This window comes from Lynx rufus, unplaced genomic scaffold (assembly GCF_022079265.1).
Source record: "Lynx rufus isolate CCGP_SWC_20201006 ecotype Redwood Valley unplaced genomic scaffold, mLynRuf1.p SCAF_10, whole genome shotgun sequence".
In the NCBI taxonomy this organism is placed as follows: Eukaryota; Metazoa; Chordata; class Mammalia; order Carnivora; family Felidae; genus Lynx; species Lynx rufus.
In genome coordinates, this window is record NW_025814824.1 from 7,361,138 (window position 1) to 7,385,778 (window position 24,641).

Here is a 24,641-nt window from a genome sequence, read left to right on the forward strand (position 1 = left end):
CAGTTCTTGTTTCTTGTGTGTGTATGTGTGTGTGTCTGTGTGTGTGTGTTTAATTTAGCTATTCTGACTGGTGTGAGGTGGTATCTCATCATGGCCTTGAATTTCCCTGATGATGAGTGATGTTGAGCATGTTTTCATGTATCTGTTGGCCATCTGGATGTCTTCTTTGGGGAAATGTCTGTTCTTTTGCCTATTTTTTAATTGGATTTTTGGGTTTTTTTTTTGGTAATTGAGTTGTGTAATTTCTTTATAGTTTTTGATATGAATTCCTTATCAGATATATCATTTGCAAATATCTTTCCCACTCAGTAGGTTGTCTTTTTGTTTTGTTGTTTGTTTCCTTTGCCATGTGTCCTATGAACTTTTAATATCCTTTCAAATTTGGTATAAGAGACAGACGCCATATTGAATCACTTCAGGACACGCTTAGGTCAGGAAAAGTAAGGGAGAATTATGCTTCTCTTCTGTTGACCTTACTTGTTTCTCACTTCAGTGAGTACTAATTGAGAACATTTCCTTTTCTTACCTTTCTCTTCCCTTTATTTAACTAACCGAGTCACCAACAATTTATTTAGCATATGTTTTATATGATTGATTGGGCTAAGCTGCGGGACTACAGAGGTAAATAAAATCTAATTCTCGCTTCCCAAAGAAGACAGGTCAATAAAGTCATTGTTCTAAGTGACCTGAGAAGGAGTTATCTGTATGCCACTAACCTCTCTTTTATTATCTTCTCTTTCCCATATTCATTTGTCTTTCTCCCTTTGAGAGGTAGAATGCTTCTAGGGCGCGTGGGGAGAGAGGACAAAGCCAGATCCACAAGGCTGTGCTCAGACGTGGTCTAGCTAGTCGGCTGTGTTTTGTGCGGCATCAACTAGTAGAGTTGACTAGAGAGCAAATGGGTTGCGGAGTCTTTGTGCAAGTGACCTGAGGTTCATTGGGCTGATTATATAGCTGTCACTGACCACGATACAGGATGGCCAGTGGTAAAAAGGGATAAGCAGAGCTGGATCAATCTCTGGGTGTGTTCAGGGGCCAGAGAGAACGATTACGTGGGGTGGCGGGGAGAGGGAGGAAGAAAGGGGAGGAAATGGTGAGGCTTGGGCTGCTTGACGGGCTGGGACGCTGGTAATCTGTTGTCTCACATAGGCACGCGGATACCGCGTATTTCTGTGTTTGGCGTTCGGTACACATTCATCTCACTTAGATGAATCCTGTGTTGTTGTGTTTTTTTTCCCTTAAATGTCCTATTGTTTTCTAACTTTTCCGTGTCACTCTCATGCAGGAGCCATGCTGATCTTCTGCGTATCGTTCCAGTGTTAGTGGATGTGCTGTCGAAGCGAGCACTGCTTTCTGACTTCTAATGTGATTGTCGATATGACTGTCCCTTCGGCTTTGTGAGGATGGAGTGTACATCCTGTGTGTTTTGTTCTTTTTCACGGCAGGCGGCTTTCAGACTGCTTCCCAGGCACTAAAGGATTTAGTTGGACTATTTTCCCCAGGGGAGTTAGGTTTCGATCTATCTGGAAATTGCTGATTGTTGTCCTATTTTGTTTATAAGGATATCATCTCGGAGCCCCTTTTCCTTTTTCCCTCTTTCGTCTCAGAACTTTTTCTCATCTCCCGAGCAGTGGTTCTGGACGGTTGTGGCTGTGTGTGTATTCAAGGCTCTCACATAAAAGGATAATACTTGTTTTGCTAGCGTAAGTGGAGAAGGAATAATATATATCAATCCATGACCTAAATAAGGAATGACAAAATACGATACGTTTCTATAGCTATTCTAGCTCTATATTCAGTGTGACCATAGTAAACCTAATATTTATTGCTGTTACCTATTAGCAGTATTTTAGCCTTTTTTTTCCTTGCCGTGGCTTAACACGGATTATTAGCTGCAAACTAATATCATTATTGCTTTTCTTTCAAATTTGCAACTATGCCATATTTTCTTTTAAAAATTTTTAATGTTTATTTTTTTTTTTTGAGAGAGAGAGAGAGAGAGAGAGACAGCCCACGAGTGGAGGAGGGGCAGAGAGAGAGGGAGACAGAGAATCTGAAGCAGGCTCTAGGCTCTGAGCTGTCAGCACAGAGCCCGACGTGGGGCTCGAACTCACCAGCTGTGAGATCATGACCTGAGCCAAAGTCGAATGCTCAACGAACCCCAGGTGCCCCATGTGCCCCGAGCCACCCAGGTGCCCCAAACTTCGCTGTGTTTTCAACTCAACAGTTGCAAGTTGATGGCCAAGTGTGTGCAGAGCATTACACTAGGAGCTGGTAGAGGCCATGGAGGGGAGGAGTGGAGGGTGTCTGCCTTCCAGGGGCTCATGATCCAGGAGAGAGGACGTGTCCATAAATCATTCTGTTATCAGGCAGCACAGACCTCAGCAACTGAACAACATCACGGCTCTGTGGGCATGGGTGGGCAAATAGAAAATCTACACAGAAGTTACCCCACGTTCATGAATTTCTTTGGTTAGTGGAGTTGTTCCACGGTGCCTGAAAGCCTCCTTGTGCACAGTGCTGGGCACATACTGTAACACCTCCTCTGAGTGTGTTGGAAAATAGTACACATGTGCTAAAAAGTCCAAAACTCATTAAAAGGATATGCAGTGGAAAGTAAGTCCGTCTCTTAACACGTTCCGTCATTTTTTTTCTCTCTAGAGACACCCACTTTTCACAATTTCCTGTGTGTGATTAATTGCTGAAGATGTGTTGCTGATAGATTCTTTCGAAATTTCATTGACTTCAACCCAGTGTATTAAACATTGTCGAATGTGCCAGGTGCTGTGTTAAGTACTGGGAACACCAAGACTAGGATTCTGATCTGGGAGAGTTCACGGTCTGGTACATGTGAAGATATAACTTAGTCTATAACATGTTCTGTGGTATAATGGAGATATGGGCTAAGTGTTCTGATAACCCAGGGATGGGACGAATGACTCCCCACTCTCGGGTGGGGCTGGGGCCGCTTCACAGAGACCATGAAACTCGGGGATGTAGGGACTGGGGGGTACATAAGTAAATCTTTGGCCCAAAGAACCATATGCTCAAAGAAAGAGAAGGCTGGAAATCTGTGTTGAGTGTGTCAGTAGGGGTAGGGTGTAGGATATGTGCAGTGGCAGATAACATCGGGAGGTTGAGGCCACATTATCAAGAACACCGAATTTCTCATCCTGCAAAATTTGGACATTAATCATCTCGTGTAAGGGTGAAGGGAAGAGGTTGAAGGAGTTGGGAGGGAGGTGAGGCGTATCTGTCTTCAGAAGGATGTTCTGCTTCTAGATGTGTGGAACGACAGGGGAGGATGTACAGGTGTGGGGATCAGTTAGGTTATAACCGTGGCTGTCACCTGGACAGGATGAAATGAGAAGGGGGCAGTGGGAATGACGAGGAAACGCACCTGAGAGATCCCACAGAGGGACACATGACATGCTCTGATGATGACAGGAAGGGATCAGGCACGCTCCTGTTTCAGGATTCGTGCACCTGCTAAGAGGAAGTCAGAGACGAGTGAGCTAGACACAGTCTCTGTGCCGAAGGAGTCTGCCGTCTAGTGAGAAACCACACTCTCATGGTGCAGAAGTAACAGACGAGAAGAAAAGGCAACCATGAGAACACATCAAGACTTGAGCAGCGGACGTATAAAAAGCCATCAGCGATAGAGGGAAAGTGATCGATCATACAGGCGGATGGGACACGGTCTAGAATAGGGCCGCGGCGGGAGTCTGAGCAGGGAGAAAGTGCCTCTTAGCATCTGACCACTGCTGCGAGAAGTCGAGTGGAGACGCAGAGAGAGCGGCCGAGTTGACATCCATAACATTGTTTTAAGTTTATTTGTTTAGACACAGAGTGCAAGTGGGGAAGGGGCAGAGAGAGAGGGCAGAGAGAGAGAATCCCAGGCAGGCTCCGCACTGTCGGCTCAGAGCCTGACGCAGGGCTCGAACTCATGAACTGTGAGATCGTGACTTGAGCAGAAACCGACAGGTGGATGCTTAACCGGCTGAGCCCCCCAGGCGCCCGAAGGACGCAATGACTTGTAGGGGCACACATGACCGGTGTGGCGGGGAATGAAAGGTCCGAGTGGGAGGCCTTGCAGGGAGCGGGGGTGGGGGTGTGTGTGGAGGGGTGGGGGCGGGGGTGAAGCGCCTGGCTCCATTGGCCTTGACGGGGGCAGCCTGGGCAGAGGATGGGCCGGGGAGGGGGGGCTCTCCTGCCTCCTGTCTCCTCAGTCGAGGAAGCCGGTGATGGAGGCGGGGAGAGGGAGAAGGTTCTTCAGAGCCCCCCACCCCGGGGCGTCCGTGCCTGGCCCCGAACCCGGGCCGTGCCTGCCCGCTGCCTTCACAGGCGAGCCGTTTTGTTTGCTCTGTTGGCTGCAGAGCGTCTAGTTCTGTGCCTAAACCCACATGAGATCATTTTCTCTGGGCTTTTTGATTCCCCCGGGAAAGTTGTGCCTCCCTTTGCCCGTAAAGCTCACCGAGTCACCTGTCGTCCCCCACGGGACCGGCCGTGTCCGCGCCGTCCTGACCCGCACGGACCGCGCCGCGGGGAAGAGACAAGGCCGGGCCGCGGAGAAGGTTCCGGCCGGTGCGGGGAGCCGGGCGGCTGGCCGCCGCAGTCCCCACAGGGCCTTCTGGACACAGCAGCCGCCTCCCCCCGGGGGGAAGCCAGGGGGTCCCTCGGGTCACCAGAGCCCCGGGCTGCAGGAGCGGTTGGAGTGAGTGGCGCGCTTCTGTTGTTCGTAACTTTCTGTAATGTGTGATAACAAGGAGCAGTGTATGGTAACAAAGAACACTCTGTTAGCACGAGTTATTTTAACCACCGGCTTTCGGCTGCTCAGCCTTTTTTCCCCTTCTTCCTCACAGCTCCGTTTCTGGCTGCACGTCTCTGTCACCCACCTCCACCCCCTCCCCAGCTGCTTCCTCCCCGGCTCCTTGTGGGAAGTCCTTCCCCGTGGCTGTGTCTCCTCCACCACGGAGAACCTGCTGGAGGCTTTTGGCTTTCGCGGCATTAGAAGTCGGCCACTGTCTTTCCCTCTCCGCGCGCATACCTTTCTCGCGAGGGGTTCTTCACATTTAGAGAGCCCCCAAGATGGTGGGTCGTGTGTGAGTGTGTGTGTGTGTGTGTGTGTGTGTGTGTGTGTGTGTGTGTGTGTTTGTGTGTGTATGTGTGTGTGTGTGTGTGAGAGAGAGAGAGAGATATGACAGGGATGTTAGATCACAGGTTTTGAGGGGTTCAGAGTTGTCTCTCTTCCCAGAGGGACTCCTTGCTGAGTTTTCAAGGCTCCTAAGCCCCAAACACAGAGTAACCTTTATTAAACTGGGCCTGGAAAAATTTTATTTTGTTCTTAAAAACCTGACCTTGGACTTTGAGTGGTAACTGGGCCCCGAGTGACTTTGACCCCGCGGAGAGAGGTGGGAGATCAGATGTGACCATGGTGCAAATGGCTGTGAACCCAGAGTGGTCAAACAGAGGCGCTCTCTTTCTCTAGAGGTAATTTCTATGTGCATTCTCCTGTATTCCGGCGTGAAGTAGCAGGTGAGACCAGAAATTGTTGACGTAGGCAAAGGATATCTGAGACAAGGGTCTCCAGTAAGCTTTACTAATCGTCTTGCATCAATTTCAAGGCTGAGAGTGATTTTAGAGCTCTCCTTATGCTTCGTGCAGTGGAGTTTTGTTTGTTTGGCTAGGTTTCTAAAACACACTGCATTTTTTTTTCCCTCAAATCCCTTTACTCTGAAAACTTGTACGTGTCTTCAATGGTATAAATCATCCCAAGAAAGAATATGTTAGCAGTCTAGAGATTTCACTGAAAAAAATCCCTGTGGCTTGGCTGTGTGCCCTTTGAAAAGTCAATTAACATCTCCATTGCTCATTTTCTTTACCTGTAAATGGAGGGGGCCCTGAGCAACTCTAATGTCTTCTCCATTTCAAACATTGATTAGTAATTGGACAGATTCAGAGCTGGAAACTGGATTTCACTTAGTATTTCAGTTCCACAGGTCTGGTAGCAGGTACCGAGAGGGCTGAGGATAGGGATGATAGACTGATAGGCTCAGTTGGAAAGAGTATGGTATTGATTAGTGATGTCTGCCTAAAATGCAGCAATTAGGGGTGGTGGCCTGTGTGTGTGTGTGTGTGTGTGTGTGTGTTTTACCATTCCTTCTCTAGCCCTACTAAGAAAGTCCATAAGGCAGTTGTGTTTTCATTTAGCATGCACCGCCCCCCACCACCACACATACACCCCTGTCATCTGCACCAAATTGTTGATGAAAACCCTCAGCATGTGCTCTATTCCTTTTCTGGATTATTTAGCTTCAGTTAAATCAGATTTCTGTTTCCTGCTTCATATGTCTTAAAACCAAAGGGAATAGAGAAAAGGGTGTGTGGACTGCTCATTTGAAACACATCACTACTTCAAACCAAAACCTTGGTCACTTGCAGAGGACCGGATACAAAATTATAGCTAGTTACCCATCTAATCTAATATAGCATTGAGCCCTAAAATGTGACTTTTTTATGATCATGGCCCTAGGATCAAAAAGGTATGGAGAATTACATATGGGAAGTTATATAAACTCTGCTTTAAGTCTGTTTCACAGGCAACTACTAACGTTTTTTATAATTGCTCTAGGATGTTTGACAAAATTATGTTTTCAAAATATACCCAGGTGAAGAATGGAGAGCTAAAAAAAAAAAAAAAAAACAAAAAACAACAACAACAACAAAAAAAAAACCCCAGTGGTTTTAGAATGCTAGATGGGGACGCGTGATGTAAATCAGATTTCAAGGTTCATCTTGACCCGCTGTCTCTCGGGACACTGATCAAAGTTTGGTGAATCCTTCTGATGCGGAGTTATTCATTGGAGTTCTCAGCACATAATTATGGACTGTCAGAAGATTTCGGTTTTGTGTAATAAATGAGTAGCATGCCTGCGGCTTGCTGAGGTGTTTGGCTTAATAAGCTCATAAGATGGGTTGTTTTTCTTCTCCCTCAAGACCTGAGCAGACTGGCTTATGTCTTGTCCACCCAACTCAAACGAAGGTGAGCAGACCAGGATTTAGATTTCTTTAAAAGTTTGTTCCTAAGAGGAAGACACACAGCTTATTTCATGCCCTTTTCCTTTGTTCTTTCTTCTTTTGAATTGGAGGCATAACAGATTTTGTTTTCATGCCTAAATCTTGGTAAGGATGTATAAGTTTTCTCCTACCACGCGTGGTTATATACAGTAAGATGTTAGTAAATCGGTGCTGATAAGCCGTGCCACATTTAAATTGCTGCCTGCATGATACTCTTACCCGGGGATGCAATTATTTCCCTTGGTTTTGACAAGATGTCAGCTGTGATATGCACAGAGCAGAAACATATCCTAAGACACTATAGTGCATTAAAGATCTTTCCAGAGGAAAACTCAAGTACGTGTCTGGGGCTCCCACTCTGACTCCATCCTCTGCCATTGTATGTTTGTTTATATTTAGATTATTAGCTGATTATGAAGGGGCATTTAAGAAGCATGAACCATTCTATTTAGTGATCATAATTAACAGGGGTTCCTAGGAATATTGTGCCTTCATTTTCAGTATAAAGAGACAGACAGCAATTCGTCGTTAGTCATTCTGCCGGTAATGGTGGCGGAGGCACTTTTTTACAATAGCTTCAAGAAGGAAATACAGGTGGCTAATTGCCACAGGATTGTATTGCACACCTACTGGGTGTGCTCACTGTTGAGAATACAGAGGTGCGTCAGATACAGAGCCAGCCAGTGAAAAGTTTGCAGTCTAGTTGGGGAAGTATGTTAGGATAAGCTAGTTGCTATGAGAGACCCCCAAATCTCAACGGGCTCACTTTTGAGTTTCCAATGAAAGTTTATTTCCATCTAGTTGGGTGCTTTTCGTACACTCATCCAGGGACCCATGCTCTACCCGCCTTGGCTCCTTTACCCTGGAGGCCTACAGTGCTCTCTCCGTTTAGCCAGATGAGGAGCGAAGGAAAAGAGGATTGCGTATGGGAGGTCTGAAAACAGTCCCTACTGTTCCTACTTCGTCGGCTACAAAGGAGGCGCATGGCCAAATGCAGGTGCAAGGGTGGCCAGGGAATGTAGTCAGATACGGTGCAAGCCGACAGCCTCTGTCCCCAGAGGTGTACTTGCTTATAGCAGGAACGTGCCACAGAGTAGAAAAAGTTGAATGTGGTTAGGGCAGAAGGGACAACGCCCTGCCTGGAGAAGCCTGGGAGAGAGGAACTGGATGCCTTAGAATATTTTGAGAAGAAATCAAGCAGGTCACGTTTATACCAGTTGAGTCTGGCAGTCATGTTCCCGCGTAGCGTGGCGATCCTTGGTGCTGTGTTGGGATTTGAGCGTCTGGACTTGGATTGAACATGAAGCTCATTGTGTAACCCAGGCGCAGCTACGGGAACCGTGGCGGCCTCGGTCACTCAGTCTTGGAGCAGACTCTGGCGTCATGACCGAGAGCCAGCCGGCCAAGGCTGGAAAAATGCTCCACAGAGCCTGGCTGTGGGACTCTGGTTGGTTTGTGGACCCGCGTGTGTACAGGGGCCGTGAATGGCAAAGAAGATCCAACAGAAGGCCTGGCGTTGGGTGTCACTGCTGACCAGCCTTGTGCCGCGGGCCTCCCCACTTGATCTTTCTCAGCCTTGACATCCATAATACATCCTCGATGCCTTTAGATTGCTTCTGTTGGTGACTCAGTGGGATTTCAGGTTTCAGCTGACTGTAAGATACGTCTTATTTAGGGCCAAGATTAGAGTCAGAAATCTAAGGGGATGCCAGAAGCCCATTCATCCAAATAAAGAATATTTTACTGTAATATTTGAAGTAATCAATATTAATACCAAGAAGCCCATGTTGGACAAAATATCAAAATTTTCCAGATGGATCCTTGTTTGTAGTCTTAAAATAGGACAGAATCAGTATTCCTGATTTTTCCTTTTTTTTTTCAAATGTTTATTTATTTTTGAGAGACAGAGAGAGATAGAGCATGAGTGGGGGAGGTGCAGAGAGAGAGGGAGACACAAAATCTGAAGCAGGCTCCAGGCTCTGAGCTGTCAGCACAGAGCCCGACATGGGGCTCGAACTCACAAACCGTGGGGTCATGACCTGAGCCAAAGTCAGATGCTCAACCGCCTGAGCCACCCAGGCGCCTCCTGATTTTTCCTTTTGCCCCAGCTCCAGTATGGATCAGCACAACCTGTTCATGATATTGTCGTTACCTAAAATTTTGATATTTTGTTTATCGTGGGCTCTTTTGTATTGATGTTGATTATTGAAGGTATTGCACCAAAATGTTACTTACTTTGATTACTGTTTTTCGAGGCCCCTTAAATTGTATATTTGAGATGAATGCCTCACAGCTTATTCTAGACTGAGCCTTGGTTTACTTTCTTCTGTATCCCCAGTGCGTAACACAATGCTTGGGAGATGCTCAAGAATGCAAGAATATTGGAAAAATAAATGGGTAAACTAACAGGTGAGGCATCTTGGAATTGGAAGAAAGGGTAGGAGGGTTTGGGACTCATAGCACGCAGTCACTGGCTGAATCGCAAAGCCAGGTTGCGGAGTGGCCCAGCGAGCCCAGAGTCACTGGGTCTCACCAGCTGACAGATTCCTGCACACTTTTACAACAGTATTTTCCAGATGGATCCTTGTTTGTAGTCTTAAATGATTGTGCATATTTTTCATCTTTTAGGAAGGACAGTACTCATAGTATCTCCTCTTTTATCAACAGATATCTGTCAAATACCTACCTTTCTCTTTTTTTCTTCTCTTTTCTTCTTTCCTTTTTAGTTTTTTTTTTTTTGCGTGTATGTTGGGGGGCAATGTTTATATTTGCTTATCAGTAGCTACGGTTTATTGAATTTCTCTTGTTGTGTTGGATTTTTTTTTTCATGATCGCAGAAACCTTTTGAGGTAGTGGGTTCGATTTTTTTTGTTTGGTTTTTGTTTTTGTTTTATGTGTGTATCAGAGGAGGAACCTCTTCTGACCCTGGTTCAGAGTGGTCGAGCTAGGATTTCAGTCCTGGCTTCTCCGGGTTTCTCCAGAGCCCAGGCTCTTCCCGGCACTGAGGACAGGCTTGGGGATGAAGGTATTTTCCAGGTTGTGACCTGAACTGTGTCCCCAAAGCAGAGGAACAGAGGAACTTTCCTGGAGAGGGAAACCCCATCAGTGGAACAAGGCCCTCCAGGTCTGCAGACGGTTCTGGATCGGGTGGCCTCCCTTTCTCGCTGGCTTCGCCCTGCTTTGCATGTGCTTCAGGAGTTTGCGAAAGCAGCCTGCCTTTCAGAGCAAGCACAGGGTAGGCATCGAGGCCATCTACTTCCTAGTCAGGCTTTGACCAGGATTTTAAACAAGTCAAGTTCTCTGGACTTTCATCTTTTCTTCTGTGAAGAGGGAATAATTCTGACACTTCTCACTTACCCCCTTTGTTGTCAGTAGTTGAGAAGGCACAAAGAAAAAAGTATCTGCACGTCATAAATATCACCTATGCAAAATATTTGGGATTTGCTTCAAAAGCAATATGACCCCATTTTCGGGGGATCAAAGAAGATAAAGACATAAGTGGAAAACCTAGCTATCGTGGAAGATGGATACAGGAAAACCACCTCTAATGTGAAATATCTTGTTTGCATTAAACTCTTTCATGTTTGAAGAGTTTGAGTATCACCAAGACCTGGTTCAATTTAACAATTGAAAAAGAAAAGCTACATGTTCAGCGAATAGCCTGGACATTGTTTTTTGTTTTTTTTTTTTTTTTTTTTTTTTTTTTTTTTTTTAAGAAAAGGAAGCTTAATGGATTTGGGGGGTGGGAAGGAGGCATTTCCAACTTGAGATTTCTCTTACTCAGGACTGTCAAGGCTCTCTCTGAGCTCTGAAGTAGCTAAACACACTTTTAGTGGCTTCACTGAAAGAAAGAGGAGCCAAGAACTCTCATGCCAAACTTCAAGCTGGAGCAGATTTTTAAAATCATGTTAGAAACCTCTGAAAGAAGGACAGTTGTAATGAAAGACGTTGACATATTCTTAACGGTAGGGATGGCAGTGACACAGTGATTCCTCTGGGTTTCCTTTCGTGGTCGGAAGATGGGGCTGTGGATGGGACAGTTATGTGCGTGGCTGAGATCTTGTGTTTTGCCTGAGCTATTACTGGGGCCACGCAGATGTCCAGAGAGCCCTGGGACCGTGCAAGAAGAATTACCTAGTTATAGAATCATAAGATTTGGAAGAGAACTCAAGTTGTATAGATGAGTGGTTGCCAGACAGGGTTCCACTGAACCCAAGAGTTTCACAGAAGGATGTGGGCAGGGAAGGTGGGGGCAGGGCTCTGGAGAAGCTGCAGGCAGGGGGTGGGGCCAGGCAGGTAAAGGGAAGGATGCTGCAGGCTCACAATTTAGCCAAAGCACCTGTGCTTTTATATATATTGAGTTTGGCCCAAGGCTGTATTTGTGAAAAGGATTTCATTGACAAAAATACTTTTAAGATGGCTGACCTGGTTTAACTTTCTCTCCGTTCAGGAATTTCCTTTACTATGTTCTAGATGTGAGGGAAATGCTTCTGAATTTACCAGCCCCAGCGATAGGGAAACTGTATCAGCCAGGGTCCACTAAAGACACCGGAATCCCACCAGTCATTTTAACAGAGAGAATCCATCCTATAGAATTGTTAACTGGGTATTAGGGGAACGAAAAGGTACAGAGGAGGATGGAGCAGCTGTCACCCCTGGAGATGGGGGCAAGGAGAAGAAGTCAGAATGATGAGAACTGAGGAGCTCAGGAAAGGGTCCCAGGGAAGAGCTGGGAACCAGGTCTCTGAGGAGGAAAGTGCGCTCATGAGGCTGGTCCCAAGAGCCCTGGAAAAACTTCAAAGTGTGATCACTTGCGGCTGCCAAGATGGGGGACTGTTCCTGGGGAGATGCTGGAGGGGACAGAGGAATGTGGAAGGAGCCAGCCTTTCTCCCTCTTGGGGTTTTCCCCTGGCGCTCCTGTGGGTGGAGGCCAGTGGGGGCCCCCCAGACCAGCCCGGCAAAGGCGGGGTGTGGCTGCAGGTCCCCAGCCCCAGCATCACAGAGCACAGCACAGAAGCTGAGAGGTAGGAGCTTAACAACTGGCACAGGAACCCACTTTCCCCCAAGGTTTCCTCTGATATTGTTGAATCAGCCTTAAATGAGAAACAAAGAAGCAGACAAGAAAACAAAAGTCCTTTCCCTTTGGAGGGAATTAGGCTCCCTCCCTAAGAATTCTAGGTGCACCCAACCCCTTCAGCCTGCCTGGAGGACATGTTGAATAGACATTTCGGTTGTCATCCTCTGGACACCTTCCAGTATGTTAGTGTCTTCTTGTAAATACAGTTCTCAGTTTGTCGGCAGCTGCTGGAAGGCTCGAGACCGTGCATACTTTTTGTCTTAGCAGTTCTACCTCTAGGAATTTATCCTTACGAATTTTTCATGGTTCTGCATAGAGATTTAACTATGAGGGTATTAATTTTCAAAGTTGCTGACAATTTTTTTTTTTTAAATTTCGTAGAAACCAGAAATGTTCAAGAATGGGAGATTGGTTGTACTGTGGGGTACCCGGCAGGTAGTATAAGTGATGATGAGGAAGAAAGTTTAACAACATGAGAAGAAAGTCCAATTATGTTTTTAGGTAAAAGACACATCCTCATCATGTGTCGACTACATTTGTTGACGAATATGTCTTTTATATCTTCACTGGGCAATGCATAGGCAGAAAAATTACTGGAACAGCCAGGACACTGGAAGCTGCCCCCTGACTGTATGACTGTAAGCAAGTCTCTTAAATAAGAACTTAAGTTTCTGTATATGGAAAGTCCAGAAGTTTGCTGTCGATGATCCTTCTTAGACTGGCATTAGCAGTAGATTCTGTGGTTTGGTGAAAATGCCTGATGGACCAAATGGAAGCAAAATCCCATTTACCGAGATCATGGTTGCTCTGTAGGTGACATAGGTGGCTAGGACCAGGTGACTGACATATAACTGGGTCCTGTGTTGATGATTTAAACAAATGCCATCTAAGAAGAGATCTTGGAACAGGGATAGGGCCCCAAACATGGCTCTTCATGGCATTTCCAAATGATTGTAATAGGGAAAACAAAATAAATCTTTGTTGTAATAAGGGATCACTTTATAAAATATAGAGTCACAAGAGGATGTAATTAGTTGGGTAGAATCACCAAATCTGACAATGGACGGAAAGAGTTTAGAGATTGACAACTGAAGAGACGGAGAACAGGGATGTGGCTGAGTCTCCCAAGATGGTGGGGTTTGGCAATATCTAGAAAGTACTATGAGGAGGAGAACTTGAGTGTTTTCAGAGGCATATGAGCCACAAAAGGCTAATAAGAAAGGAAGTGTTCAGAAAAGATAACTAAATTCCTAGAATTTCTGTGACAAAGCCCAGGTGATGAGGATACCACATCATGGCCTAGGTGGGGCACTGTTCCAACCTCAAATCAAAGCGTGGTTTGGGGACCCATTTGGAAATGACCCTGCTTCTCTAGAGACTTCCTGGTTCACAACGTTGACTGTCCCCAGCCTGGGTATAGCTCGACAGTAAATTGTCAAGAAGACCCTAACCCCCTGGGTTGAGAAGGAAGGAGGAGATAGCCAGCTAGAGGGGAGGTAGAGACAAAGAAATGCTAGAGAGTGGGAAGAAAGGATTGCAGCACACTCCTTGTACAAAGTTCAGTGAACAAAACTGGACACCCACACTTTGGCGCTCAGTCTGTATAATGGGATTCTGTGAGTTACTTTTTCAGTAACTATTTTGTGTTCTGCATCGTAAGCAGGGGTTTCTGTAAAACACATCAGATACACACAGACCCATCACTAAACACTTCCTGGGTGCCAGGTGCTGCTCTGTATACTGTGCATGTTTTTATTTATTGGAACTCCCCATTAATTCTTTTTTTTTTTTTTCAACGTTTATTTATTTTTGGGACAGAGAGAGACAGAGCATGAACGGGGGAGGGGCAGAGAGAGAGGGAGACACAGAATCGGAAACAGGCTCCAGGCTCTGAGCCATCAGCCCAGAGCCCGACGCGGGGCTCGAACTCACGGACCGCGAGATCGTGACCTGGCTGAAGTCGGACGCTTAACCGACTGCGCCACCCAGGCGCCCCTCCCCATTAATTCTTTAAGGTAGATGCTCATTATTATTCCCATATCAGAGACTAAGAAACTGAAGTAGAGAGACGTTAAGTCCTTAACTAGGGAGGATTTGAACCCAGGCAGCCGGGCCATGACTTACACTGTCCACCACTGTGTTATGTTACCCTGTACCTGGTATGTCCCGGTCAGGGCTGGGGAAGAGTGGTATGTTACCCAGAAGGGACCATCCTGAGTTTCTGCTTTGTGGCTATGTATTGTATCTCCCAGCCAGTTCTGCCCTTGTCATACCACAAGGGTCTATGGATCAGCTCTTTAAGCCTGGGAATGGAGAGGCGGGCTCCTTTTACAAGTGGGTCCCAAAGTATGGTAGCTCGTGGATGTTTCAGAGTGATGGGAGTGCTTACTCAAAATTCGGAGCCCCATCCAAGATCTTCTGAATCTGAAGCTTGGGAGGTGTGAGACCCGATAATCGGAAGGTGTAACGTAGCCCCAGGTGATGTGGGAGTACATGAGATTTGAGAGCCACTGCTTTAAGCATCCTGTATGTAGATGAGTGTTACCCATCGGTGCTCTCATGCAAGCCCGACTGTAGTGATCATTCTTGTAAATTGTTGCAGACAAATGTATCTCTGTCTCTACTGTACTATAGAAGTCAGGTGGTAGGTATTAGAGGAACAGGTGTAGAGCAGGAATGTGGTGGCTACAGGGTTATAAAGCTGGTTTCCAATTTGAGATTGGCAGCCATTTAAAAAAGAGAGAGAGAAGCACTTACTTCAGGGGCCAATATTTGAAAAAACAAAGCAATAAACCCAAGCAAAAATGGATTATGACTACACACATCATGCTCTGTGGCTAAAGCATATGCTTTTATTTAAGAGTGGTTTTACTACTAATTTGGGCTTTCAGTTCTATTTGGGGCTATATGTGAACTATAAAATGATGCGTGTAGCTTTGTTAGGCTGCTCACGTATATCACCAGGTTCTTCTTGTAAAATGATATTTTTTAATGTTTATTTATTTTTGAGAGAGAGAGAGAGAGAAAGAGAGAGAGAACAAGTAGGGAAAGGGCAGAGAGAAAGACACAGGAGCCGAAGAAGGCTCCAGGCTTGGAGCCTGATGCGGGGCTTGAACTCAAAAACCGCGAGATCATGACCTGAGCCGAAGTTGGATGCTCAACCGAATGAGCCACCCAGGCGCCCCACCGGGTTCTCTTGTTGAATCCACTCTACTTTTATAGAAGAGAGAAATGAAATAATCACAGCATCTGCACAGTGATACCACAACAAGAAGGTACAGTCCTGTCTCGAAAGCCAGTTCTCTGTAATGTGTAGAAATCTCTGTAATAAGCAGGATGTCATAAAAAAAGTTCATGCTTGGCTAGACTTCTCAGTAAATTGTAAAGAGAAAAAAATGTCATGTTTTATTTACACCGAATGTATTTCATACATAGGAACTAAATCTCGATAGCTCAGTAGTGGCTATTTAAAATGTCCCTGTAAGTTTTATAGAAAACTCTTTCTGTTCCCTGAAAATTAACCCACTATTGCCCAAACATCATTGATGGATTGAAGACATTCTGACTCCACTGTCCAGGAAGAATGGACCCTCCCTGAAACTCTACCCGCTCTCCATGTGGGAACATTGTATATTGGTCCTTGTGCAGTGATCAACTAAAGACTTCATGGCTTGACCCTTTTCATAATAGCCCAAACCGTGCAGTGGTCGTGAATAGCGCCGAGCGGTCCATCTTTGAGGGATTGGAGTTGTGCGTGAGCCTACGTTCAGAAAATGGTCAAGCCTAAATATCACTGAGGTGAACTCTAACACGGAAGCTGAGTAGCTTGGAAACAGCCCATAGAATAAAGAAGCCCTGAGAGAGGCTCAGAACTGGAAGTAGAGGATGAGGGGACTATTTCCATGATTAGAGAAGGCATCCCTGCCTAGCTTTGCCTGGCCTTCTCTAGCATCTGAGATGACCGGATGATCCAGCAGGAGAGTATATGTTGAGCTCTATCTTTTATGTTGCAAGAGCTGTCGGCTTCATTCTCTGCCTAAAAGGGTGTTACCAAGGCGGGGAAATGCTACCCATTTGTTGCTAGTCCTTTTCAGGTCTGTTTCTTGATATTGTATTCTATCTTGCTTTGTGATGGATGAGTTTGTATGGTTTTTATAAAACTCTCAGGATGAGTTTTTAAAAAATGTTTATATATTTTGAGAGAGAGAGAGAGAGAACACACACAAGCAGGGAAGGGACAGAGAGAGAGGGAGAGAGAGAATCTCAAGCAAGCTCAGTGTTCTCAGTGCAGAGCCTGACGCGGAACTCGATCTCATGAACCGTGAGATCACAGCCTGAGCCAAAGTTAACAGTCAGATGCTTAACCGACGGAGCCACCCAGGCGCCCCCTAGGACGACTGACTTTTAAAAAGATCTGGTAAGAAATTATAAGTTATAACACCACCTTAGTAGGTTTTCCAAGGAGTAAAAATGCCAAATCAGGAATTCTGGGTTCCAAGGAGGATGGCAAAGGGAACACTGAACTTGATCCATCCTGGCAGTCCCAGGAGCAGATCCACAGGAAGTAGTAAGAGCTTCTTAAAGGTAACCGTATTGGCAGCTGTCTCTTAAGGTTTTCCCTAGTACTCCGTTGCTTAACACTTTACAGATATCCATGTACTCCTTTTAAGAGTCAAAATCTGAGGTCCAAGATCAGAAGCGCACATTGGTAGAGACTTCAAGGCCACGGATAAATTAGGAATAGCGCATTTCAGACCCTTATTCTAATTCCACCCCAGCACGCTCTGTTGGCAAAGCTGGTATGGTTTAGTTTCGGGACAGTGAACCCATCCTACTTGCATTTCCCTCAGATCATTTCTGGATTGTTTACGGGGTTCTTCTGTGCCTTGAAGAAAGAAGAACTACAAGATTTTGATGAAAGATGAGTACTTATGACTTTATTTCCTTATTCACATTGGCCCCACGGTTACCTAGCAGATCTCTGCTGTGAATATTTCCCATCACGTTGTCCCTTTGAAATGTACCCATAGGCTTTTGAAGCCCATGCCTTCCTGTGATGCATTGTCTCCTGATTTAAATTCAAGCAATGCTTTGTGACAATTGCTAATTCCTGAGTGGGAGCTTTTGGTGTATTAGCATGCTTTGAAATTGAAAGGCCTTACAGATCTCTTTGCATAATATTGGTCAAAGTATCACAAGCCAGTTTTAGGGGAAGAAAAAAGATCCTGGTGGTGAAAGGAAAAAATGATGACAAAGATAGCTGTTTCCTGTGAGTGTACCTGTATGTATCTCTCAGTAGTAAAGTATAGATGCATAAAGGACGGCGGGGGGAGGGGGGTTGGTTAACCTTGCTGCCATGTTGCAAAGCTCTTTTCTCTCTTAGCAGGGCTGCTCTGGCTGGCTCATAAAGGAACTGTAAAAAGCTTCCTAGTAAATAATTGGAGACTCACTGGCACCAGATTAATTAGTTGATTACTTCATTGTTTAAATATTTGAGTGCTGATTACTTGGGGTACAAGAATCTGAATATTTGGGGCAGAGTAAAAACTCCATTCCTACTCTCTCGCCCAAGTGGGTGAGTACACGCACACACACGCACAAAGGGACCACCACCTCCTCTGGGGTCGCTTTTGGCCCCAGAGGGTTTAGAGACACCACACTTGTGTCTGGGGACATAGTCACCTGTATCTGAGAGATCCCAGAAACAAACAGAATTTCCCAAGAAATTGTCCTTGTTTTTCAGTTTGTTCATTATCCTTCCCCGGAGGAAATCTGAACTGATCCTGAGTCATTATCCATTAAATTGTTATACTCAAGGGAGAGGAATTTGGCGCAGAATGGATCTGTCTAGAACCTTCTTATAATGAGTGGGTTAGCTAACTAAAGTATCTGAAGCACTTTTCTCTAAAGGAATCTCAGCTATGAAATCTCAACTCCAGCAGAGATAGTGAGGACAGAATTGAGATCCAATACGTAAACCATATGTATATACACAATACAGTATGGAGTGTGTGCGTGTGTGTGCACATGCCTAATGTTTCGAATCAGACAGCATCGCTTGAGTATCTTGGTTACACGCAAATGCAAATCGGACCAACTGGACAGTGGGTGAAACGGCTGCTTGAGTGCCCTGGAACCAGGTTCCCTGGGTCCCTGCCTCGCTTCGACAGGGACGTCACACGTGGCTAGGGCATGCCCAGAGTTTCTCTCCTGTCATCCACAGGCTTCACTTCCCCGATGGGAACTTTGAGCGTTACACTGCATGCTGGAAGACGCATAGTGTCCTTGGGGTTGGTTTGTCTTTAAAATCCACCGTGGTATTTTAGAACGATTCCCAAATCTTTCATAAAAGAGCTTTGGCAAAACAGCAAAACAGCTGTAAAAGGCCCTGGAGTAAATTTAATGGCTTAATTTCCCTGTAAGTATGCACCGTAGACCAAAAAGCACCCCTCCGCACACACTTTCGTTTCAAGGTACTTTCTGCCTCAATCTGAAGTAGGCCTGCAGTGGGGGAAAAAAAAAAACAAACCTTTTGATGTTCGGTGGAAAAAAATAGCTCAGTGTTTGACAGGTAGGTTAAGAAGAAACTTTAGGTTTTTCAGACAGTAAGTGTCTGTGAAAGCCACTGTGGACTGTGACACACACAGGGACTGGGGCCTTTGGTGTGCTTGTAGGCCATGCACATTTAAACCTATTAATGATTTTTATATGTAAATATCTTATCTCTAATCCTGCTCCCTCCTGGGGATAGCAGCTGGAAGGTTTATGAGCCTGGGGTTTAGAGGGCTGAGGAGCTGTTCCAGAAGCTTAGCTACCAGCTGGGCCGCCCCTCCAATGGTTTTAGGTCCAGAGGCAGTAAGGAGACCCAAAGGAGCAACCTGCAAGTCTCAATATCTGGAAGACAAGGTCGCCAATTAATTCCTCAACCGTAAAGTTGTAGAGCTGGCCGGTATCTGAGAAATCTACTCTGCTCAGCAAGTTCCTACATATTCAACAAGGCATTTTTATTGAGCCTTATCCGAGGCCCTCCAGGCTTCATAAAACTTTGAGTTTTATGGTATTTCTGCTAATCCCATACATTTATTGGAACTAACTCTGTTGGCTGGACCTGAACAAGTCGTTTATTTTTCTGGGCCTTAGTTCTCTATGAGTGAGACCGAGAGGTTGGATTATCTAGGGGTTCTAAAATCCATTATTCTGATATTCTTTATTAATCAGTGATCAGACCTGATTTACTGGTCAAATCTGCATTGAGGAGGGAAATCGAATGGACGTATTGCGCGCACACACACACACATACACACACACACTCAGCAAAAACCCCCAAAACCCTGTAGTCAAGAAAGAAAACACGCCCCCGACGGAACTCTGTCTCACGGCTTCTCCGTGTGGCTGGTCAGACTCCTCTTGTCTCCTGGCGGCTGTTGTAGCATGTGGACTGGACTGACTGACATCAATGACAGAAGGGAGTGTCTCTTCTGAAATTCTTGCTCTTGGAGGCCCAGGGTTTTCTCCCAATATTTACTCTCTTGTTTCTGATTATGAAGATTAGACTTGGTCATTGTAAACAAATTAGAAGGTACAGAAAAATCTAAAGGAGGACAAAGGCTAAATTCACCATTCAGAAAAACACTGAACAGTTTTTGGATATCAGTTTAGTCATTGTTTTGTTTTTTTTTTTAGGATGTATTTGTTTGCCCTTTTTTTTCTTTTGTGATTGGGAAGTTGAAAAATCCTGCTTTTAGCTTAAGATTAATTTTATAATGAAATAGTGTAGAATTTTTTCTCCAGTCATCAAAATCATGAATGAAATACTCTCTCGATTCTCTCCACTTACATAATGTAAGAAATATAACATCCTTTGAACAACTTCCCTGCAACTGGAAGTTTAGAATTCAGTCATTATGATAATTGGAAAATGACAATTTGAAAATGACTGTTTTTATTACATTTTACATTTTTAGTTTATTTATTTATCTTGAGAGAGAGAGGGAGAGAGAGAGAGAATGCATGCCAGTGGGGGAGTGGCAAGAGAGAGAGAGGGAGAGAGAGAATCCCAAACAGGCTCTGTGCTGCTAATGCAGGGACTCGATCTCAGAAACCATGAGGTCATGACCTGAGCCAAAATCAAGAGTCTGATGCTTAACCTAACTGACTGAGCCACCCAGGCGCCCCCCTACATGTTGCATTGGTAATTCAGAAACAGTTTTAAGAATTTGCTTTATATTTCTATAATCTTATAAATGACATTGAATTTCAATTGGAGTGTTTAGTTTCTGAACTCATGCTTACCACCAGCCCTTTCGTGCTAATACTTCTCCATTTTTGAGTTCTTCATTTCGAGTCCTTTCTTTACCAGCTGGTGGTATTTTGAGAAGTCTTTCAGGAAGCATATGTAGCATAATGCTTTCTGAGGAGTTTTCCTGTTATCTTTACTCAATAGAGATGACTTTACGGGATCTCGAGGGATTATATCATAATCTTTTTCTTTCAAAGTTCATTGGTTGTTGCCTCATTTTATTTCCAGTTATTGATATCGTAGAGGAAAAGTCTGGGATCAATCTTTGCTAGTACTGTGGTTTTTTTTCTTGCTTTGATGCTTATGTTGTTGTTGTTGTTTTTTTTTCTCCTTGAAACGAGACATTATGAATGTGTGTTCTCTCCCAGAATGCAGTTTGCTCTTCCCTGTCTTACTTGGGGCTTAAAAGTTTGGCAAGTTTGGTTTCCAACCCTGGGCCATTCCTAGCAGTTTTCTCTCCATGAGGATTTGCTCTGCAGTTTCATACACGCAGTGCCTACCTGAATCTGGTTGCAAAGACATGTCGGAAATTCTCAGAAATATTCTCGTGGTTCTTGAAGTAAAACTATTTCACGGGAATGCTTTTCCTCCGATCCTTCATGGCTATTTCCTTCTTTTGGCAACAACTTTATATAGCATTTTTTTTTAGCATTTTTTTTTAACAAGCCATCTTTTCCTTTGTTCTGTGCTCTTTCTCTCCTTGTTCAGTCCTGTAAAGGAGCTGCTTTGTATCAGCGTAGAATAGTGCCGAGACAGCGCATCAGGCAGGGTTCGGGCGGCAGAAAAACCACACCAGTAATTTGAATAGAGAAAATTTAATGTAAAATATTATTAACCAGTCAAAGCATCAGAAGTGGGAAGAGAAGTCCCTTCTTCTGCTATGACCGTCTAGCTTTTTCTATTGGCAAAGCATAATATTACACCACTTGGCAAAGGAGAAATTTATAGCAATGTCCAGCAGAGCAAAACAGGGTAGATTTGGAGTTCACAGTCAGTAAGCTGGTACCCAGTAAGCTGGGCTGTCTGCGGCTCAGATGAAAGAAGGAAGTGCTATTGCTGGGTCATAGGGTAGGTCTATTTTTAATTTTTTGAGGAACCTCCACACTGTTTTCCAGAGCATCTGCAACAGTTTGCATTCCCACCAACAGCGCAAGAGGGTTCCCGTTTCTCCACATCCTCGCCAGCATCTATAGTCTCCTGACTTGTTCATTTTGGCCACTCTGATTGGCGTGAGGTGATATCTGAGTGTAGTTTTGATTTGTATTTCCCTGATGAGGAGTGTCGTTGAGCATCTTTTCATGTGCCTGGTGGCCATCTGGATGTCTTCTTTAGAGAAGTGTCTATTCATGTTTTCTGCCCATTTCTTCACTGGATTATTTGTTTTTCGGGTGTGGAGTTTGGTGAGTTCTTTATAGATTTTGGATACTAACCCTTTGTCTGATATGTCATTTGCAAATATCTTTTCCCATTCTGTGGGCTGCCTTTTAGTTTTGTTGATTATTTCCTTTGCTGTGCAGAAGCTTTTTATCTTGATGAGGTCCCAATAGTTCATTTTTGCTTTTAATTCCTTTACCTTTGGAGATGTGTCAAGTAAGAAATTGCCGTGGCTGAGGTCAGAGAGGTTTCTTCCTGCTTTCTCTTCTAGGGTTTTTTTTTTTTTTTTTTTTTTTTGATGGTTTCCTGTCTCACATTCAGGAGCTTTATCCATTTTGAGTTTATTTTTGTGAATGGTGTAAGAAAGTGGCCTAGTTTCATTCTTCTGCATGTTGCTGTCCAGTTCTCCCAGCACCATTTGTTAAAGAAACTTTTTTCCATTGGATGTTCTTTCCTGCTTTGTCAAAGATGAGTTGGCCGTACGTTTGTGGGTCTAGTTCTGGGGTTTCTATTCTATTCCATTGGTCTATGTGTCTGTTTTTGTGCCAATACCATGCTGTCTTGATGATTACAGCTTTGTAGTAGAGGCTAAAGTCTGGGATTGTGATGCCTCCTGCTTTGGTCTTCTTCTTCAAAATTACTTTGGCTATTTGGGGTCTTTTGTGGTTCCATACAAATTTTAGGATTGCTTGTTCTGGCTTTAAGAAGAATGCTGGTGCAATTTTGATTGTGATTGCATTGAATGTGTAGATTGCTTTGGGCAGTGTTGACATTTTAACAATATTTATTCTTCCAATCCATGAGCATGGAATGTTTTTCCATTTCTTTGTGTCTTCTTCAGTTTCCTTCATAAGCTTTCTATAGTTTTCAGCATACAGATCTTTTACATCTTTGGTTAGGTTTATTCCTAGGTATTTTATGATTTTTGGTGCAGTTGTGAATGGGATCAGTTTATTTGTCTTTCTGTTGCTTCATTATTAGCAATAGCACTGCTAGGAATTTATCCAAGGGATACAGGAGTGCTGATGCATAGGGGCACTTGTACCCCAATGTTTATAGCAGCACTTTCAACAATAGCCAAATTATGGAAAGAGCCTAAATGTCCATCAACTGACGAATGGATAAAGAAGATGTGGTTTATATACAGAATGGAATACTACATGGCAATGAGAAAGAATGAAATATGGCCTTTTGTAGCAATGTGAATGGAACTGGAGAGTGTTATGCTAAGTGAAATAAGTCATACGGAGAAAGACAGATACCATATGTTTTCACTCTTATGTAGATCCTGAGAAACTTAACATAAGACCATGGGGGAGGGGAAGGAAAAAAAAAGTTAGAGAGAGAGGGAGCCAAACCATAAGAGGCTCTTAAAAACTGAGAATAAACTGAGGGTTGATGGGGGTGGGCAGGAGGGGACAGTGGGTGATGGGCATCGAGGAGGGCACCTGTTGGGATGAGCACTGGGTGTTGTATGGAAATCAATTTGACAATAAATTTCATATTAAACAAAAAAGGAAGGAAGGCATAGTTTTGGTATTTTTATACTACCTGGTCAGAAACCGAGCAGCCTGGGGTAGCAGGGGGAGAGCTGCAGGTGGCATTGGTGGTGAGGAGCTTCAGCTTTGCGCCAGCAAGTTTCTTTTTCATTCTTGTTTGACAACCCAGAGGTGGCTGGGACGATGCCTTGCTCTGCAAATGGTGGGGACATCCGCATTCGAGGGTAGACGGGGAGCGCTCACTCCAGAGAGTTTCCACACCCAGGGGTCCTCCCTGCCTGGATGCTTCTAGAAACCCTGGTGGGGTGTCAGATAGGTTCCCAACTGCCCCCACAGTAATGGGTGTTAATGAGTTCCTGCTGGAGCCTCTTGGACTACTGCGCCAGGGAGTTGAGTATATGGCCAGCCTTCCCTCCGGACCAGTGCTGTTTGCTCTTTTATTAAATAGAAATGCCTTGAAATTTCTGGTGTATGAAAGTTACCCCTTCTGATTGCCTTAAAGGGTTTAACTTTTTTCTGTTTTGTTTTTTTTTTTTTTTCTATTCTTTGGGTCACTTTAATGAGATTATGGAAGGACGTAGAGTTATATGTGGTACTTAATCACCAGGAAGTCTCTCATTTCTAAATGTACCACAAATCTGTCTTCCTATACTTATTTTAACTTTACATTAAAAAGTCCAGGAGCGCCTGGGTGGCTCAGTCAGTTGAGTGTCCAACTCTTAATATTGGCTCAGGTCAAGATCACAGGGTTGTGGGATTGAGCCCCAGGTCGGGCTCCATGCTGGTTATGGAGCCTACTTAAGATTCTCTCTCTCTCTCTCTCTCTCTCTCTCTCTCTCTCTCTCTCTCTCCCCCCCCCCTCTCTCTTTCTCTCTCTCTGTCTCCCCCATCCCTCCATCCCTCCCTCCCTCTCTCCTCTCCCCCTCTGCTTTCTCTCTCTCCCTGCTCATGCTTTCTCTCTCTAAAAAAAAAAATTAAAAGTCCAGTCTCTTAGTCTGTATTTTCTGCGCCCTTTCTAATTGAATCTAGAACTGCATGATCCCATTTCAGAGCTAAAAATATACAGCATGCTCTAACCGTTCGATTTTTATGAGTGCCATCTATACACACAGTGTAGCCAATCTAGCATCTTAAACAGAACTCTTCACCTGGAATATTCCATGCTTCTCAGTTCAGTTAATTAGCATCACACTGACTTGTGGATTTAGAAGCATTTGGGTTCTGCTACTTATTTTTTTCTGGCCTGCAGGAAATGTATAAGGTTAATACAGAGAGCTTTCTATTTTAGTAAGCCTGTTTACTAATTGGTAGAACA

General features: G+C 44.5%; 1 protein-coding gene and 1 non-coding gene across 3 annotated transcripts in view; one reads left to right on the plus strand and one right to left on the minus strand.

Annotated features, from left to right (window-relative positions):
- The window catches only part of GLIS3 (GLIS family zinc finger 3), a 445,161-nt gene that overhangs the window by 183,650 nt on the left and 236,870 nt on the right, over positions 1 to 24,641 (plus strand). The window lies entirely within an intron of this gene.
- On the minus strand, positions 1,241 to 1,347 carry LOC124505267 (U6 spliceosomal RNA). The gene has a single exon (XR_006960603.1). It is a non-coding gene; the product is annotated as a U6 spliceosomal RNA (small nuclear RNA).